Source organism: Oryctolagus cuniculus, chromosome 20 (genome assembly GCF_964237555.1).
Source record: "Oryctolagus cuniculus chromosome 20, mOryCun1.1, whole genome shotgun sequence".
Classification (NCBI taxonomy): domain Eukaryota; kingdom Metazoa; phylum Chordata; class Mammalia; order Lagomorpha; family Leporidae; genus Oryctolagus; species Oryctolagus cuniculus.
In genome coordinates, this window is record NC_091451.1 from 35159759 (window position 1) to 35178737 (window position 18979).

An 18979-nucleotide genomic window follows, 5' to 3' on the forward strand; every position below is an offset into this window, starting at 1 on the left:
AAATCATCATCTATCTGTACAAAGACATTTATCCCGTTGTTGTAAAACAAACTCTGACCCTACTTTATGGTGAAACTCTTTCTAAGGAGAAAGCATTAAGCTGGGGATTGGGGAGCGGGGGAGAATCCAGAGGGAAGGCGAGGAGGGCCCTGGAGAAATGGATCATCTGTTATGAGATAAAGCAATGTTCAGGCAGCTCAAATACAGGCTGTGATTTCTTCTAGTGGGGGGATGGTTTCTGAGGAGACCTTTCTTTTCTTTTCTAAGATTTTATTTATTTGAAAGTCAGAATCACAGGGATGGGGGAGAGAGAAAGAGAGAGAGAGAAAGAGAGAGGTCTTCCATCCACTGGTTCACTCCCCAGATGGCTGCAACAGCCAAAGCTAAGCTGATCCAAAGCCAGGAGCCAGGAGCTTCTTCCCGGTCTCCCACGTGGCTGCAGGGACCCAGGGACACGCACCACCTCGCACTGCTTTTCCCAGGTGCATTAGAAGGAAGCTGAATCGGAAGTGGAGCAGCCAGGACTCAAACCTGAGCCCGTATGGGATGCCGGCCGGCACCGCAGGCTGTACCTCAACCTGTGTCGCACCCCATGGAGACCTCTGTTTCTGGTCCGCGTGGGGATGGTGGTGAGGGAAGATGTCATAGACAACGATTGCAATAATGAGCCTTGAGGCTGGGACCAGATTTGGATGGACAGGGACAGCAACAGCTGAAGCAAGAGCAGGAGGTGGACAGCGTGAGAGCTACTGAGGACGCGGAGTAACCAGGTCTGGCTGATGCCCGAGAGTGAAGGTGACCTGGGTGAGACAAGGTCACTTCCACCTGCGGACGCGCCCAAGCCGGCCTGCGGCTCCTCTTTGCTGGGTGAAGACCACCCAGCATGCACCTGTGGCTTATGCTTACAAATCAATGTGTGATTAAACTCACTGAAAGATTTCTACCTTCAGTTTACTTTTCAGCCTTTTTTTTTTTTTTCCTGCACTTCTTTTTGCAGAGAGAAGCACAGCGGCTTCAGGGATTAACAGCCGAAGGTTTGCCCAGGAGGAAGAACACAAAAGAAAATGTTCAAGTAGGCACAAGAATCTGGATGTCACCGTAGCCTCGGGCCATGCTGCAAAGGCACAAAGTGCTGCCATACCTAAAAAGCTCCTAAGGCTATCTTGGTTTTACCTTCAGAAAATAATCCGAGAGTGCTGTGTCTTAGTCACAGGAAAAAAATAAATTAGTACTCAACATCTCCAATTAGAGAAAAAAATTCAGCTTTGATGATCAAGAAGTTATGGCTTCCGCCCCCTAGAAAACTGACATCAGTGGAACGCTTTTGTTTCCTGATGCTGGCAGATGAGCTGTGAGATGCTGGAACCATTTTTAACATTACACCAATGCTCCCATTGAAAAAAGCAGGACTTGGTATCTGTAACACCTGCAGATGTAATATCATTCCAGATCGGCCACTTAACCATTTGAATCATTATGGGCAAGGCACGGACACCCCTAAACTTCAGACTCCGGCTGTCAAGAGAAGACACTGAAAGAGGCCACCTTCTTTTTTTTTTTTTTTCTTTTTTTAATTTTTGATAGGCAGAGTGGACAGTGAGAGAGAGACAGAGAGAAAGGTCTTCCTTTGCCGTTGGTTCACCCTCCAATGGCCGCCCCGGCTGGCGCACTGCAGCCGGCGCACCACGCTGATCCGAAGCCAGGAGCCAGGTGCTTCTCCTGGTCTCCCATGGGGTGCAGGGCCCAAAGGCATGGGCCATCCTCCACTGCCTTCACAGGCCATAGCAGAGAGCTGGCCTGGAAGAGGGGCAACCAGGACAGAAGGCGGAGGATTAGCCTATTGAGCCGCAGCGGCGGCTGTGAGACCACCTTCTTAGAAATTTGAATTAAGGGAGCCAGCGTACTGGCTTAGCGGGTTAAGCTGCTCCACTCCTGACCCAGCTCCCTGCTAATGCTCCTGGGAAAGCAGTGGCAAACAGTCCAAGTGCTTGGGCCCCTGGCCCCACGTGGGAGGACTCAAATGGAGTTCTTGTCTCCTGACTTTGGTCTGGCCCAGCCCTGGCTATTGTGGCCTTTTGGGGAATGAACCAGTGAATGGAAAACCACTCTCTGTCTCTCCCTCTCCCTCTGGCTAAATAAATAAATAATAATAATAAAAATAAATCTTTAAAAATAAAATAAATTTTAAAAGAAATTTAAATTAAAAATTAGATGAGGGAGTGAGCAGTTGGCTTGGCTGTTAAGACGCCACATTGCACATCAGAGTTGCAGGTCTGATTCTTGACTCTGGCTCCTGACTCTAGTTTTCTGCTACTGTGGACCCTGGGAGGCAGTGGGGATGGCTCAGGAGACTGGGTTCCTGCCACTCATGTGAGAGCCCTGGATTGAGCTTCCACCTTCACCTCAGTCTAGCCCTTGCTGTTGTAGGCATCTGGGGAGTGAACCAGTGGATAGCAGCATTTTTTTTTCTCTTTCCCTCTCTGTCTGCCTCTCAAATAAATTTAGAAAACTAAGAACACTTTTTTTTTTTAAAGCTTTATTTATGTATCTGTAAGGCAGAGTTACAGAGAGAGGGAGAGACAGAGAGAAAGAGAGAGGTCTTCAATCCATGAGTTCACTCCCCAAATGGCCACCACAGCTGGGGCAGGGCCAGGCTGAAGCCAGGAGCCAGGAGCTTCTGCTGGGTCTCCCACGTGGGTGCAGGGGCCCAAGCACTTGGTCCTTCACCTGCTGCTTTCCCAGGCGCATCAGCAGGGAGCAGGATGCGAAGTGGAGCAGCCAGGACTTAAACCAGCACTTGCTCATATGGGATACCGGCATTGCAGGCAGCAGCTTAACCTGCTATGCCACAACGCTGACCCTAAAAAATTCTTAAAAATAAGTATGAAGATGCTGGCAAATTATGAAGTGCAATACTGCAGAGACGCGTGGAGTTTTCCTGAGAAATTTGAGTACTAAATACCACTCTTATGGCACTAGCCTTTGAAAATACTGTATAAAAGTAAAATGTTCCTCATGCCCTTGAGACGCTCCCTTTCAATATTTGCAGACACAGCAGTTCTGAGGAATAAACTTGGCATCAACCAATCCACTCTCCAAGAAACATTTCCAGGTAAATTTTTTACTTGGAAAAAAAAAAGATTTTTTATTTTTCTATTCCTCTGACCACAAGAGAGCATCGAGTGAGATTCTAGCATCTGCTGGCGAGAACAAGTCAGCCTTCGAGAACACCGAGATCCACGATGGCAGTAATCCATCATCCCTGCAGTAGTTTAGTCCCAGATGGACCATTTACTAATTTATTTCCATATGTAACTGGCAGAGAGATTAATCAGGCTTCCAACGTGGAAACCTGAGTTGTGCTTTATTCCCTTAACAGGCTAACTCTGGGCAGGAGGAGGAACACGTTTACCTAGAAACCAAAGCCTGTCGACCTCAGACGCAAGCCTCTCTCTCTCTCTCTCTCTCTCTCTCTCTCTCTCTCTCTCTCTCTCTCTCTCTCTCCCCCCCCCTCCCTCTCTCCCTCTCTCCCTCTCTCTCCCTCTCTCTCCCTCTCTCTCCCTCTCTCCCTCTCTTCTCCCTCTCTTCTCCCTCTCTTCTCTCTCTCTTCTCTCTCTCTCCCTTCTCAACACAGCTTGCTGCTTTGTGAGCCTGGAGGGCTGGCTCTTTCTTTAGATCTGTCTGATAAACTGTGGGCATTGACAACCCCAGAACATCACACCAAATCAGGTGCAGTTGCAGCCATGTTCCCCTCCCTGCCTGCAAGGTCAGGGTCTCATATTTCTGAAACTGAAGCGATCTTTTTTGCCACGGTGCTGCACCCAGCTGGCCCAGCTATGTGGTGCCCAGGCACTGGAAAGTATGTGCTTGCTTTTTTCCACTCTTTTTAAGGGTCTGAACTTGACTGAATTCAGCAGCTGCCACGTCCCCGGTGAGGCGAGGGCTCATGGATTGTTGGCTTTGCTCTCCGTTCTCCTGGGCTCAACTCTCAATCCATTTTTATTTTTAATGCTATTCCAATGATATCAGCCTTGAGCTGGTTAATGGGCCTGTCGTCAGATGACGGTGTTTACATATAGAAAGTGGGCCAATCCAAACACGGGGTTGGTCAGCCATGCCTTATGTGGAACCTATGGCCATCACTGGGAACACTCAGCAGACAGGCCCACGTAGGGACACTGTCGGCTGGTTCCACACACGTGGGACGCTAATCAACCATGAAGCTTTGCAAAAGTCACTTAGCGGTTCAGGTTTCAACTTCTTTCCTCTGCAAATTAGCTCCTTAAGGTTTCTTTCATTTCAAAATCTCATGATTTCATGAATATGAGAAAAAAAAAAAAGCAACCATTCACCTGGTTATTCTGTTTAGCTTGTGGCAAACAGCAGGAGATTCAGAAGCATCTGCAAGGGGCTGAGTTAGTCCAAATGTCTGGTGCCGGGAGAGCTTCAGACTTAGGAATCCCAGGATCCAATAAATTCTCTCTGAGCAAAGAACACAGCATTTGAAGATGGTTCAACAATGTATATCTTCACCAAGTTTTTTTTTTTCTTTTTTAATTTGCAAGGCAGAGTTAGGGCATGGGAAGGAAGGCGTGGAGAGGGAAAATGAGAGGGAGAGGGAGAGACAGAGGCAGAGAGAGAGAGAGAGAGAGAGAGAGAGAGAGAGAGAGGTTTTCAATCCACTGGTTCACCCCCCAAATGGCTGCAACGGCTGGGGCTGGGCCGCTCTGAAGCCAGGAGCCAGGAGCTTCCTTTGGGTCTCCCACATGGGTGCAGGGACCCAAGCACTTGGACCATCTTCCACTGCTTTCCCAGATACATTAGCAGGGAGCTGAATCAGAAGTGGAGCAGCTGGGACTCGAACCAGCGTCCATATGGGATGCTGGCACTGCAGATGGTGTCTTTACTCGTGATGCCACAGTGCTGGCTCCTCTTCACTGTTGGTTTTTTTTTTTTTTTTTTTTTTTTTGACAGGCAGAGTTAGATAGTGAAACAGAGAGAGAGAGACAGGGAGAAAGGTCTTCCTTTCCGTTGGTTTACCCCCCAAATGGCTGTTACGGCTGGCGTGTTGTGCCGATCCGAAGCCAGGAGCCAGGTACTTATCCTGGTCTCCCATGCGGGTGCAGGGCCCAAGCACTTGGGCCATCCTCCACTGCACTCCCGGGCCACAGCAGAGAGCTGGCCTGGAAGGGGAGCAACTGGGACAGAACCAGGGCCCAACTGGGACTAGAACCCAGGGTGCTGGTGCCGCAGGCAGAGGATTAGCCTAGTGAGCCACGGCGCTGGCCCTCTTCACAAAATTTTAACAATTCAATGAAATACAGCAGTTTGATATGGTAAAACCTAAGTACGTCAGCCTCTGCTCTTGTCTTTGATACAACTTAAGGAGATACACAGCCAATCTTAAGAAAATGAAATGTGTGCGGTCATCGACATAGAGAAACGGTTCTGGGAATCTGGAGGAGGGAGAAACTGTCCCAACCAGGAAGAGGGGGCAGAGCCGTCAGGTTTCATGGAAGACCTGGATTTTAAGCTGAGCCTTGTACAATGAGATGGGAGTAAAGGCAGCTGGGCAGAAACAACGCGAGAGCACAGCCTAGAATCTCACAGTCAGGACACAGCATTCAGTGCCCTGGCACAGCGGCACCAGATAGAAGACGACATGGTGAGAGGGAGGCTGGAAGGGGAGCAATGGGGCCAAGCCCTGGACGCCACCCAACGGCTTGGCTTTTGTCCTGCGCTCACTGGGAACCTCCGAAGGGCTGGCAGTGGAAGCTGCATGTGAGCTTTGCCTCAGGAAGCTGATTCTGGCAATTCTATTACCATTTAAGATTGGTAAGGAGATCAGTATGTACCTTCATTTTTCTCTTATTCATTCCATACCGCCACTATTTGGGAATCCCTCAAATTCATTTTTTTTTTTTTCTAAACCAGTTTCCTGGCCCTTTGAATGGAAGCAATCGAGTCTCCTACAAGTCCTGCCAGGATTTTTCATGCGACTGACCTGCTCAGCCTAGGGCTGCCCACGAGGTTTACGTGTTTTGCTATTTTTATGAAAGGGTTAAAATAACGTCATCGACTGAGGTTTTGTTTTGTTTTGATTTTATATTGGAAAATACCTCTGGATGATGAAAATAAAAGTACACAATGTGCCAACCTTTGGGAGGTCCTATTCTAGAACTTCCTAGCAGACAACAGTGGGGCTAATCATTCCGTGGGGCTCCTTGAAACAGACTCCAGGTGGATGAACCTAAGCTTTCTAGAAACTCATGCCAACTCTGCCATGATGGGCAGGCCCCTCTGCTGCAGGGGCCAGCACACGTGGCATCATTCACTTGTCACAGAATACACTGCCCACGTGACAAGGGGGCAGCAGCTCCAGGCAAGCCAGGGCTGGGGAAGGGGGTCTGCAAGGCTGCTCTCCCATCAGCCTCAAGGCCGGGCTGGTGTCTGGAACCTCCACCAAGGGGAGAGTGCGAGTGGGCAGACGAGCCCCTTCTCTTAGAAGCGAGCTGCCTTTGGCACGAGCCACCGTAAGACAAATTCGCCATAGAAGACACAAACTGTGCTTCCTGCCTCTTGGCTGTCCAGGCAGCGGGAGAGGCTTCCCGCAACTTCCATTTTGGATCGCCTTATGGAGAAATGTACATTGTGTCTTTCCACTGGGGTGCTACACAGCCCACAGTACAAGCCCAGCCCTCCACATGCCCAAGTGTTCAGAAGCTCTGAGTTTCCCAGAGGTGTTCTCTGAATCAAATCATTCCTCCGAGGGAAAACAGACACTAGGTGCTACCATGAGTTCCTTGTGCACATACAAAAAGCGCCTCATACACACCAAAAGAACGGCAAGTGTTACTTTGCTTAAAAGTCCACCTATGGTCAGAAAACAAATCTTTCTCAAAGCAACAGCTTAGCTTAAATTACCATGCCATTGTACATTCTCTTCACCGAAACATGAATAATAAAACTACCGTAGAAGGGAAATGCAGGCTTGAACTGAATAATGGGCATAAATAAAAACATTTTGACGTTAAAAACTCAGCATAAATTGAACTACAACCTACTTGAAAGCTCCCACAATTGTAACATGCACATTGAAATCCATTAACCTAATACCTAGGCTGCTATTCAAAAGTAAGGGTCTGGCACCTAAATAAATACCCGTTTGAACACTCTTGCTAAATTACTGTACAATTTGGTTGCAAAGGAACACACTTACAAAGTCTATCATCTCTACTTGGCTGCTCTCTAACCAACACTGAGGTCATCTGGGGCTACAATGTGGCGGCACAATACAAACACAGATCCCAGCAGCAAAGGGTAGCAGAAGTAGCAGTCAAAGCCAAAAACAAACCAGGGTCATCCTGGAGAGCAGCGAGATATTTACATAAGCATTCAGAAAAGACAATGGAGCCCCAATGTCCCTTAACCACACACCTTAATCGACCTCTCTGCTCCCCACCTGATCGGTTTTACATAAAAGCAATCTCTACAATGCTACAAAGACTGGAGTTGCCATAAACTCAGCGGCTGGTAAAGATTCTGTTGCACATTAGATTGCCTAAAGACTCAGCTATTCTCAACCAAACCTTTCATTCCTTACCCATCACGACCCTCTTCCAAAAAAAAAAAAAAATTAGCTTCACTGATCTGCTCCTTCCCTCGGTGATCTGTCAAGGCCATTTTCTTACCTCTGCAACTCACTCACATTTGTTCCGTTGGATGATATTTACCCAAGCAAGGACAATTGTTTGACTGGAATCTGGCAACTTTCAACTTTGCCCACATTTTGCAGTCGCGCCGAAGGGGAATGCCGCAGCCCCCGGTACATCGCTCAGCTGGGCTAATACACATCTGAATCCGGAGCTATATTTTAAATTCTTTTACACTTACTTAATATAGTGCGTGCCTCCTGTCCACTGATGCGATATCAGAACCTGCAAGCTACTATTTCTGCAACTGTGTCACTGTAGATAGTCTGAAACATGTACGTAGCTGTTGCCATGGAAACAAACACAGCTAGGGTAGAGTGCCACGCTGTGTTAATTCCTTCACCCATGAACCCCAGGGGAATGCTAACATTCATCTTCTTTCTCCTTTAGTCTCACACTGCTTTAATTTTTTTTAGCATTATCAAATGATGTACTAAATACATATGGTACACCCAAAAATACAGATGGCTGCAGAGAGCTTCGGTGGTAACCTAGCCTGCCCGGTGTCTGCTAAAGGCAATGCAGCTATGCAGCGGAGCCTTTCACGAACTTCTCCTGGGAGAAATGGAGAACTTTGTCTCCTTTTAAAATGATGTGGGGAGTTCAGAAAAGGCAGGCACCTCGTCTCACCTAAGAGGAACAGCGCCGTGGAATTACACCGGGATAAAGATGCTACTGGAAGTGTGCTGTATCAGTTCCATGAAAGGCAGAGAAAAGCCTTGCAAACTTCCGGAAGTGGATGCAAGCTAAGAGGCATTATCCCTGGGGCCCAGCACTGTGGTATATTGGGTAAAGCCACCGCCTGTGACTCTGGCATTCTACATGGGCACCACTTCGTGTCCCAGCTGCACCACTTCAGATGCAGCTTCCTGCTAATGCGCCTGGGACAGCAGTGGAAGGTGGCTCAAGTGTTTGGGCTCCTGCACCCACATGAGACCTGGAAGAAGTTCCTGGTTCCTGGCTTCATCCTGGCCCAGCCCCAGCTGTTGCAACCATTTGGCAAGTGAACCAGCGGATGGAAGATCTATGTGTCTCTCCCTCTCTCTCTGTAGCTGTTTCAAAAAATTAAATAAAACTTAAAAGAAAAAAAAAAAGTGTTCTCCCTTCCAACTTGAGCTGTGAGAACAAGCCTTGAATCTGACAGTTTTAATGAGGCAAAAGCATAAACCTTCAGGAAGAGCATCATCTGTGCCCACTTAGACTTTCTTCCTCCTAAACCTGTGAGTAGGAAATGAGATGGAAATCTGCCACCATTCAGAAACAATGATTTTCCTGAAATCTGAGCATGCTCTTATTTCCTTCAAGTTCAAGTCTCTGACCTGACCAACGCCTGGACCCATGGAGAACAGTCATACTATTTCACTAGATCAGAGCTACAACATGTGGTGCATTGGGTCATTTTTCTGTTATCCAACCTGGTAAGTCACTTTAAATATTGGGGTTAGACTCCTCACGGTAGACAAAAGTAAGCTGTTCAAAATCTTAATCATATCCTATCCCCTGGGCTACTTAATTATATTCAGTCTATGTGAAAATGGCCACATTTTAGATCTGCATGCTGATGGGCTTCACTTGAATACAATTTTGCCCCAAACAATCAATTGTAGGCTTTAAAAGTGCAAATGCATGACCCCAAACTAGCAGGCCAAAGAAACCATTCGTTTATCTGTGGGGATGATGGCAAAATTATCCAGCAAAAGATGAGCACAATTTTTCTATTATTTTACTAAATTGAATCACTCTTGGCTGCTTACTATGATGATAATAATAAACTCATCTCTAAGATTAAGCAAAGCAGAATTTTATATATATACACACAGACAGACACACACACACATACACTACTGCTTAAGGAGACACACAGGACATTGTTTAAAAGTGATCTCAAGACAGAGTCCAGTATAACGCCTTGTCTTCAAGTGTTAGCAGGGCAGGTGGAGAGCAGCCATGACACGACCACGTGTACAGTCCTAGGGAGCAAAGTCACAGGAGGGAACACAGCCGTCCTTACATTTACTGGGCACATCTGTCTGTACGACATTCCTCTACGATTACCGGTCATTGTCCATGCAGGCTATCTCATTTGACTATCACAAGAGTTCCAAGAACTGGTTTGGAACACACCACCAATCTCATCTCACATAAGACACCCCGAGGCTCCAAAAATCAGCAACTGGTCCAAAGTCACATCTGAAGTGTCAGAACCTTATCTTTGGTTACCTGGCCTGACGCTCTGTTCAGGTGCCACACTGCCCCTACCTGTGTTCACAATGCAGCGGGCTGCAGAAGACCTAAGACAACTATAGAAACACAGCACATGAAAGGACAGATCCTAAGACAGATGGAGATCAGTGATGGCTGGTGGCTGAAGTTGGGTCACATTGTGATGGCAGTTATCCTGAGGTCATTTCAATTTGTACTTCCTAAGGATTAGTGATGCAGAGTATCTTTTCCTGCAATACTCGGCGATTTGCATATCTTTGGGCTAATGCTTCTTCAAGTCTTTTGTCCATTTTGAATTGGGTTGTTTGTTCTTTTGGCTTTGTTGTCGAGTTTTTAGGAATTCTCTATATATTCTGGACAGTAGTCCCTTATTAGATAAAATATTTGCAAATATTTTCTCCCATTCTATGGGTTGCCTTTCAACCTGGTTGCTTCCAAACCACGCTCTACCACCACATACTCAGAAATGGATTTCACTGTGACTTAAGTTACTACTCATGGACTCCTCCCCACATTATCCTAGATATCAAGAATTCACTGGATTTGGTCATGGTACGTGTTGGTGAGGATACTCCCTCCTTCTTCCCCCTTCTCCTCCTCTTCCTTTTCTTCTTCTCCTTTTTTTTTTTTTTTAAAGAGATTTATTTATTTGAAAGGCAGAGTGACAGAGGTAGAAACAGAGAGAGAGAAAGAGGGAAAGAGAGAGAGAGATCTTCCATCTGCTGGTTCACTCCCCACATGGCTGCAAAATGGCCAGGGCTTGTCCAGGCCAAAGCCAGGAGTTAGAACTTCCTCTTAGTCTCCCGTAGGTGGCAGGGGCCCAAGTACTTGGCTGTCTTCCACTGTCTTCCCAAACACATGGGCAGGGAGCTGGATCAGAAGTGGAGCAGACAAAACTCAACTCAGCTCCAATATGAGATGTGGGAATCATAAATGGCAACTTAATCCACTGTACCATGAACGCAGCCCCAAGGAGGTCTTCTCAGAAGTGACTTTTCTAGGCCATGGATTGCTTCCAGGTCAGGCCTGGTGGGGGCAGTGGTCTGGAAGAGGAGTCCCCGGATGCCTTCAGAAGGATGCTTCCACTCAACAGGCAAAGCTGTGGACGCCTGTTGGAAAGCTTTCTAAAATGAGTTGTACAAGAAAACACCGGGTTGGGCCAAGCCCACAGCTCATGGTTTATTTAGCATGTTATAAATATTTTTCACAACTTGGCTGGCATTATGAACCTCTGCGTGTTCGGACAGAAAGGCACTCTTGAAGCCATCGAAGCGTAGGGCAGGAGGGAGAGGAGGTCACCGTACAGCAACAGGCCCCATGCTATGATGATTTTCTAATCCTTGCATTTACATGTTAATTGTCCCTGGCCTCCCATGCCCCCTCCCTGGCTGTCAGGGCATCAGCTGGCCTTCTCACTACACAAAGTGGTCTGGCTCGCACAGTTCCCTCCTGTTTGGATTCACATCTAATATGCCAGGGGCTGGGAAAACAAATAATAGAGTTGATTAGAATTTTGTCTGAAATAAGATGAATATAGGCCTGAGAAAGTGTCCCTGGACACAAAAGTGTTGACTTCCGGATGCTGTTGACTCTAGGTTGATCAGCATAAAGCCAGTCACCTAATGAGCAATTTGCCCATAATTTAAAGCCTTTTTCAGTGTTTTTGTATGAAAACATTCTTTGTTTGTTTGTTTTGCCAGCTCTTTGGCATTATAAGTTTTAAAAATCAAGCTTGTTTTTAAATCTTAGATTATACCTAATTTTTAAATTAATTTTTGAGATACTGGCAATGAATGCAAAATCACTCAAAATGGAAGTAAATTTATGGCCAACTGGTTACTAGGCAAATCATTACAAGAACTGGTTTTAGAGAATGCTTACATCTAATTTTCATTTTTCAGGTTGCAAAATCTGTCAAAGGAAATGTGACATTTAGTCCGAGTAGCATGCACAGACTGACTTTCACATGTCAACTATTCTCTCTGTTTTCTTGTCCCATGACTGCAAAAGACTCTCCCAGCTGAGGTCCCAGGGCCCACTGAAGCGAAGTCATTTTGCATTTTGTTGGCCTTGTTTTCCACCTTGAATGTAATGTACAGGCTCCACTGGGCAAAGCGCGACTTAGTGAGCTGCACCTTGACCATGGCTCCCTTCCCCACTCCATCCAGGAGCCTCTGCTGTGTGTTTCCATGCAGATGGAAACCCATGATGATCTCTCTCACCAAGGCAAGTCTCAGGACTCCTCTCCTGGAAACCCAGTTCTTACTGAGATTAGTTCCTCAACTCTTGGGTAAAAGCCCAAGGTCAAGGGGTATCCAACATGATTGGGACACAAGGTTCCTTGCAAATGAGAGGCCAGGTGCCTTCCGGCCTCTGTTCTCAGCACCCTCTGAGAGAGAAATCAAGCACTGGTCCTGCCTTGATTTCCAGAAGCCAAGCTCATCTCTGAGATCAGAAGTTAGTGGCTAATAGCTATGCTCCCATCAGATAGCCTTGGGGATGTAAAACAGCACAGGAAAACACTGGAAATGGTTCCTGTTACCCACCTACGGCCACTGCCTTCTTGGGCTGAGCGATGGACAGCCGCTTGACCGCACAGCACAACCCGCATGGCGTCCCTGCTAGAGTCCCAAGAACGCCTGCTAGTAGATGAGGTCATCTTTTCTCCAGCAGTCACTCCACAGCTGGTTGTGCAACTGCAGAGGGCCGTGGGCCAGCTCCTGGAGAAGAGAAGTTAACCATGAAGGCCTCATGCTCGGGACACTCACATGGATGCTCAGTCAGGGTTGGGAAGAAAATTCTCCTAGGAAGAGAAAGGCCATTGACAAGTTTGCTTTAAGACCACACATTGGGGACAAAGCCGCTAAGTGTCCTCAGTGTGCATGAATCTCCTTTGAGTCTGCATGGAAGATGACCCGTGGGCTCAAGTCAATGTGCTTGCCATGGGACAATGTCCCGGGGAGAACTGGGCACTAACAGCACCACTGAGCATGCTATCCAATACACTGTTTTCTTTTTAAAATCTCAGGCTGTGATGGGTTGTGTCAATGTATTTTATCCTAATCCTCCCTACTTAAGAAAAAAAATAGAAGTTTTTAACACAATAATGCTGGTTATACATGTGATCAAAATGTAAAGCACTTGATTTAGATAGAACTCTTTTTTCAATAGAGACCAAATACTACTTGCTTAAATGAAGATGTTGGTTTATTTACCTCTCACACAATAGCTCACAGTGGCAGGCAGCCCAGTGGGAAGGGGACGGGGGGGGGGGGGGGGGGGGGGGGGGAGGGTGGGGGGGGGGTGGGGGTTGGGGCAGCTGGCTCAGTGAAGGCAGGCACCAAAGATGCTTCCGCCTCGGTGCTCCACTGCCCTCTAGCTTGGTTCCCACCTCTGTGGTCACAAGCAGCTTGCTGTGACCTTGCTGTGTCACCTCGTTTCTGTCCTAATGAGAAGCAGGACAGAAACAACATGGAGGGCTTCTCCTTCATCCTAAGGAAGAACCCAGAATGTGTCTCTGTTTTTCCCTCCCCCTCCTCTTACTCTCTCTCTCTCTCATTCTCTCTTGGTCTCTCACATAAATAAATTTTTAAAATGAAATATATATGATTTTTTTTAAATTGAGAGAATTTGGCAATATCCCAACCAGCCAACTACAACTCAACTCATCAGTAAGGTGTAGTCATCAATTTTTCAGTGCACATTTCTACTTAGGAACTCCCTGAAATGAGTGCCTCTAATTATATTAGGCAGCACTTTTTCTGTTAGTGGTGCATAAAATAATGCTAGATTTGACAATTGAGAGTGACTCAGGCTTGGAGATGTACAATGCACACATCATGTCTCATGTGGACTGTGGCAGACTTTAATGTGCGCGATTGGCAGGAGGAGGGAGGCATCTCACAAGGGAGCATCCCGGGGTCCACGAAGCCCTGAAGGCCTCAAAGGAGCTGGGGAGGAAGACCCTTGTATCCCCCTCAGTTTCCTGACTAAGAAGCAAGGTTCCTTCCACTCTGTCTGCGCCTGACTGAGGTCAGGCAAAACACACACATTCAGACTTCTTCTCTCTTCAATTGAGCAAAAACTCAGCAGATAAAAGCTCCCTTTTATTAGTTTTAAATGCTTGAGAATCTCTTACCTGGTAAGGAACAAAAGCGTAAGTGGCAAACTTAACCCCAGAAAATGGGGTTAAATAAATTCTTGACTCCAATTGTGGACAGGCTGAGAACATAGCGCAAATGCAGCCATCCGAGGATGACAAAAGCTGCTCCCCCCACCCAACACCGAGACCTGTCCCCGGCCATGAGCAAGGCCACACAGCCCTCTAGGAGCGTGTTGTTTTCCTCTGCTGTCTGACATGTGCTATCATGGAACTATCTTGTAGAGAAAGAGCCAAGAACACATGGGTAGCATTGTTCCCACGATATTATCAAGACGCAAATGAACCACAAAGAAAAAAAAAAATCCATACAGCCAGTTTATCTCAACACAGAACACCATTTATTTTTAAAAAAACATTTATGAAAGTTTTCTTCATTTCTCACATTCAGTTAGTATACAGTTGGCATTTTCAAAATTCAAACCTGATGTGGATTTGGAATTCAATGAAGCACATTGGAAGACATCTGAGTGAAAAAATAAAAGTTCCAGCCATATGCTCCTGGTGCATGAATTTGAATATTTGAAAGGTAATCTAGAAATGAGAATGCTTCCAATTCTCCTTCCCAACAACAGTGATTCCTAGCAACCACACATTTTATAGACCGAGCCTCTTCCCCAGCTGAGAGACAAGCGCGGGACTGGGTTGGGGCTGGGCTTCCATCACAGCCTGGCTATGAAGAAAGTGTGGCTTTCACAAAATCACTGAACAGCTCTGCAAACCTCTCTGGTCGCAGGTGAGAGAGGAATAATAACTGTGGCCTCACTAGCCTATCAACACAGGAGAGAGTTGCTAAAAATATTCAAGTTTGGTTAGCAATTGGATGAAGAAACCAGATCACTCACACGGGCTGCCGTGATACAAGCTCCAACATCAAGTCCATCGGATTTGCCCCTTATTTCTATTTATCTCCACGGCCAGAGCCAAGTCCCTCGGCAGGGACTCTCCCCTCTTGTTCTGATTCTTGTCCGCACCCCTGACCAGTATGGCAGAGCCCCTGTGCCCCAGCTGGAAGGGCTCCCTAACAGTGCCCGGCTAGCCTGGCTCATCCTGTCCCCGTGCCAGGCCTCTAACTGGGTCATCCAGACAGAGAATGTACAAACCAAGTGGTCATGTGCATTACTAATCCACTCACGTGGACAGGAACCTGCAGAAGACCAAATTCCACGGCATTATGCTCGCTCACTCTCTAAGCCACGTGTCAGGAATCAACTTGTGTGCGCGCAGGATGGCTGCACTACCACGGGGAGGGTCCAAATGCCGAATGCTCTGATTCCTTCAGGTCTGAAAATGGCAAGACCTGTGACAGAAGTGAACCTCCTCGCTGATAAGACGGGAAAACAAAATGCCAGCCTCTCTTCTGGATCTTCTGTACAATAATTCCCAACAGACTAATCTGAGCTCTTCCCAGGATCATAAGACATGGCCGGAGCAGGGCCACGAGCCCTAGCTCCCGATGTCTCTACCCAACTCTCCCACCATCCAAATCTAGCTTTGACCCCTAATCAAGGCCCAGGTTTGGGACAAAGCTCTGAGGAGTACCTTCCTGTTGTTTAGGAAAGAGCCTTTCAGTCAGGTGTAGACCTTTGGAAAGATAATACACTATAATAGCGGCACTATCCTCCAACAGCAGCCATGGTCCACGAGCCCAGATACCACCACTTTCCCAGCCTCGAGCTGCCTGTCTGCAGACGTGGCACCCAGAGCTCCCAGATCCAGTCCTCTCTCACCCAGGACACGAAGCTATTTCTTCCTCAACAGGACTTCCCGCAGCCCAGGCTCAAGGTTGATCTTCCTCCCGGGCCGTGAAATCTAAGCTGTGCTGCGGGGTGGAAAGGATCAGCGCCCTGTGTGGGTTCTGGCTGGCTGAGAGGTGATGGGGAAATCTCATCTCTGCAGCCTAAACCACACCAGAGATGCGGCCTGGCCATGGGAGTCGCTGCTGTTGTTATTGTGTTGTTGGCTTTAGCCTGCAGCTTGTCTAAAATTACACAGCTAATGAAACACTGCCGCTGAACCCACCTGCTCGGCACAGCACGGACAGCAGCTGATGAAGCAGTCGGTCACGTTAGTCCAGAAAAGCCACAGGACCACGCACAGTGGCCAAGACCTGAGACGTTCCAGACCACAGCAAGCGCAGGGCTAATCTGGAACTCCAAGGTGGCGAGGTAAGATGCAGGGTGACAGGGAGCTATCGAGCTGCCCCCACAATGGAAAATGGCAGTGACAAACGAGGATTGCTGTCTGCTGGTCCTTAGCAGGCCAGGAAGCACTTTAGGATTTTGAGAACTTGACCACATCCAGAAACCGACATTCAATAAGAACTCCATTGCTGAGCAAGTGCTTCGCTGAGAAGGTCTTTCTATTTGATTGCAAATCATACATCAACTTGCCTTAACTTTATTGTAAGGAGAAATCCAAAACATATTCTGAAAGAGATCAACCCTAACTTTATTTAGGTCATGCTGCTGACATACACAAATAATGGGAAGTGGGTGACTAATTCCGAAACAGCCAGGAAAGGTCAATGTTTAGTTTGTTTCTTAACCCATACTAATCCGTGAGATACAGTAATAGCCATTTACCACTATCAGCTCATCACAGCTGCAATCATTAAATGATCAAAGTAGGAAGATTCATTTAAACTCATTTTTTAAAAATAAGGTACACTGGTGTGTAGTGACTTTGGCCTGGAAATTATATACTGAAGAACAGCTCTCGAAAGCATTTAGACAATGAAGCCTCGTGTTTGTGAAGTAGAAATGAGTATAACCCTATTTCATCAATAAGCAGCCCAATGAAATGATTTACCCCAAGTTCTTCAAAAGTTAATAAAAGCTGAGCCAAAATAAGGTTGTGAGACTCCAGGCTCTGTCCCCAGGCCATGAGCTGTGTGCTTCATGTTAGCAGGGTAGACTGAGTATATGGTGTGCAACGGGCCAGTCCCTATAATAATACAGTATCTATGTTTGTCCCAATAAGTGACATTTCCATATAAAGTCAAAGGCAACCAGCCTGGTGTGCGCATGTGGTCTGGGGGTTCACCTGCAGCTGGGGGTGGCAGCATCCCACATCAGAGTGTCTACTTTGAGTCCCAGCTCTGCTTCTGATCCAGCTTCCTGCAATGCACACCTTGGTAGATGACAGCTCAAGCACTGGGTCCCTGCCACCTATGTGGGAGACCCAGATTGAGTTTCTGGCTCATGTCTTCAGCCTGGACCAATCCTGGCTATTGTGGGCATTTGGGGAGTGAATCAGCAGATCAAAGGTGTCTCTCTCTCTCTCTGTGTCTCTTTCTCTCTACCTTTCAGATAAAATGGAAAGTAATTCATTTAAAAAATCATTTGCTCATATTTTATGTCTCTTGTCCCTGTCCTAACACATTAACTTTGTCCTAATCAACTTAGTTTTCTTTCTGTCAGTCTCTCTGTTTTTGCAATAAAGTGAAAATAAATACACTTTAAAAAAACCAAAATCAGTCTTCACGCATCTGGAAGCATGCATACCGTGAAGGAAGCATGTACACCATGCATACAATGAAGGACCTGGCAAAAAGCTGTCTGTTAGGTGAGTCACCAGGCGGGGGCTCAGCTCTGAGCCCGGGCCCTCCTGCTGGGGGTGAGTAGCAGGATGTGCACACAGAGGAGGCAGTGCCGTGCCCTGTCACGGTGCAGACTTTTAGCACAGTCCACTCTGCTGGGAGGACTGAGCACACTGAGGAAAGACAGCCTGGAGACCCCCAGAACCCACGGCACCAGCTCGTCCAGTGCACCAGGAAGGACAACTGCCCAAGCTCCACAGCCCCAGAGACAGGCTGGCAGGACGGATCGGGAAACTGATGCTGAGAGCGACACCCTCTCTGAAAAACAGAGGCACTTGGGTGGAACACAGAGCGTCAGCATCATTCCAGGCTCCTTGGAGGTAAAACTATAAGGGAACTGAGGCCAACATCCATACATTGGCTGCTCCAGGTTGCCCAGGCTACTGAGGCCCCAAACGTCAGATATTCATGTGCCCCTGGACCGATCACCTGCAGGCCTGAGCAGGCTTGGCTGGGGCCCAGATTCTGCATGGCCAACAAGTGCCACGCCACTGCTCTGGAGCACACAGCAAGTAGCAGGACCGTGAATCCCACAGCATTTGGTGCCCATGGGGCCCTTCTGCCCTTCCAAGATAGGCTTTGCACGTGAAAATAAGAAAATGACACAGAGCAAGGAACAAGATGATGGTCGTTTTTTACAAAAGATTATGTATTAGAATTTCTCTCTCTCTCTCACACACACACACACACACACACACACACATGGATTTTCCACCCACTGATTCACTCCCCCAAATGGCCGTAACGGCTGGGACTGTGCCAGGTTGAAGCCAGGAGCCGGGACCTACATTCAGGTGTTCCACATGGGTGACAGGGATCCAAGCACTTGGGTCATCATCTGCTGCTTCTCAAGTGCATAACAGGAAGCTGGATCAGAAGCAGAGGAGCCAGGACTCAAAGCAGCGCTCCAATATAGGAAGTAGGCAGCAGAATAGTGGCCTAATCCACCGCAGCACCACACCAGTCCCAAGCGCCTGCTGCTGATTGGCCCCATGAAGAGATGTCACACTATGTTCCTCAACACCAAACCACCAGCTTGGACAACATCTGAAATCCTCCCCAACCCACACTCCCCAACGACTCTACTTCTCTGAGCTCACCTCCCAGCTTCTCAGCCCCTCACCCCCTCTGTTCCACCCACCCTGGCCTCCTAGCGATCCCTGGGCTGGCCCAGGCCCCGGCAGCACCTCCACACTTGCTCCGCTCTCTGCCTGAAGTACTGCTCCTCTGAACACGCACCTGCCACAGCCTCCCCTCCTTCGATGCAGGAAGCCTCCCTGCCCC

At 47.6% G+C, this 18979-nt stretch overlaps 1 protein-coding gene across 16 annotated transcripts in view; it reads right to left on the reverse strand.

The window, feature by feature from the left end:
* The window catches only part of FOXN3 (forkhead box N3), a 462718-nt gene that overhangs the window by 321468 nt on the left and 122271 nt on the right, over positions 1 to 18979 (reverse strand). For 10 of the 16 annotated variants that reach the window (XM_070065508.1, XM_070065516.1, XM_070065509.1 and 7 more), the window contains exon 2: positions 4353 to 4482. The exons of the other annotated variants lie outside the window; for them this stretch is intronic. The gene's annotated coding sequence lies outside the window, so the exon portion shown is untranslated. The remainder of the gene's footprint in view (positions 1 to 4352; positions 4483 to 18979) is intronic. 16 annotated transcript variants of the gene reach the window in all.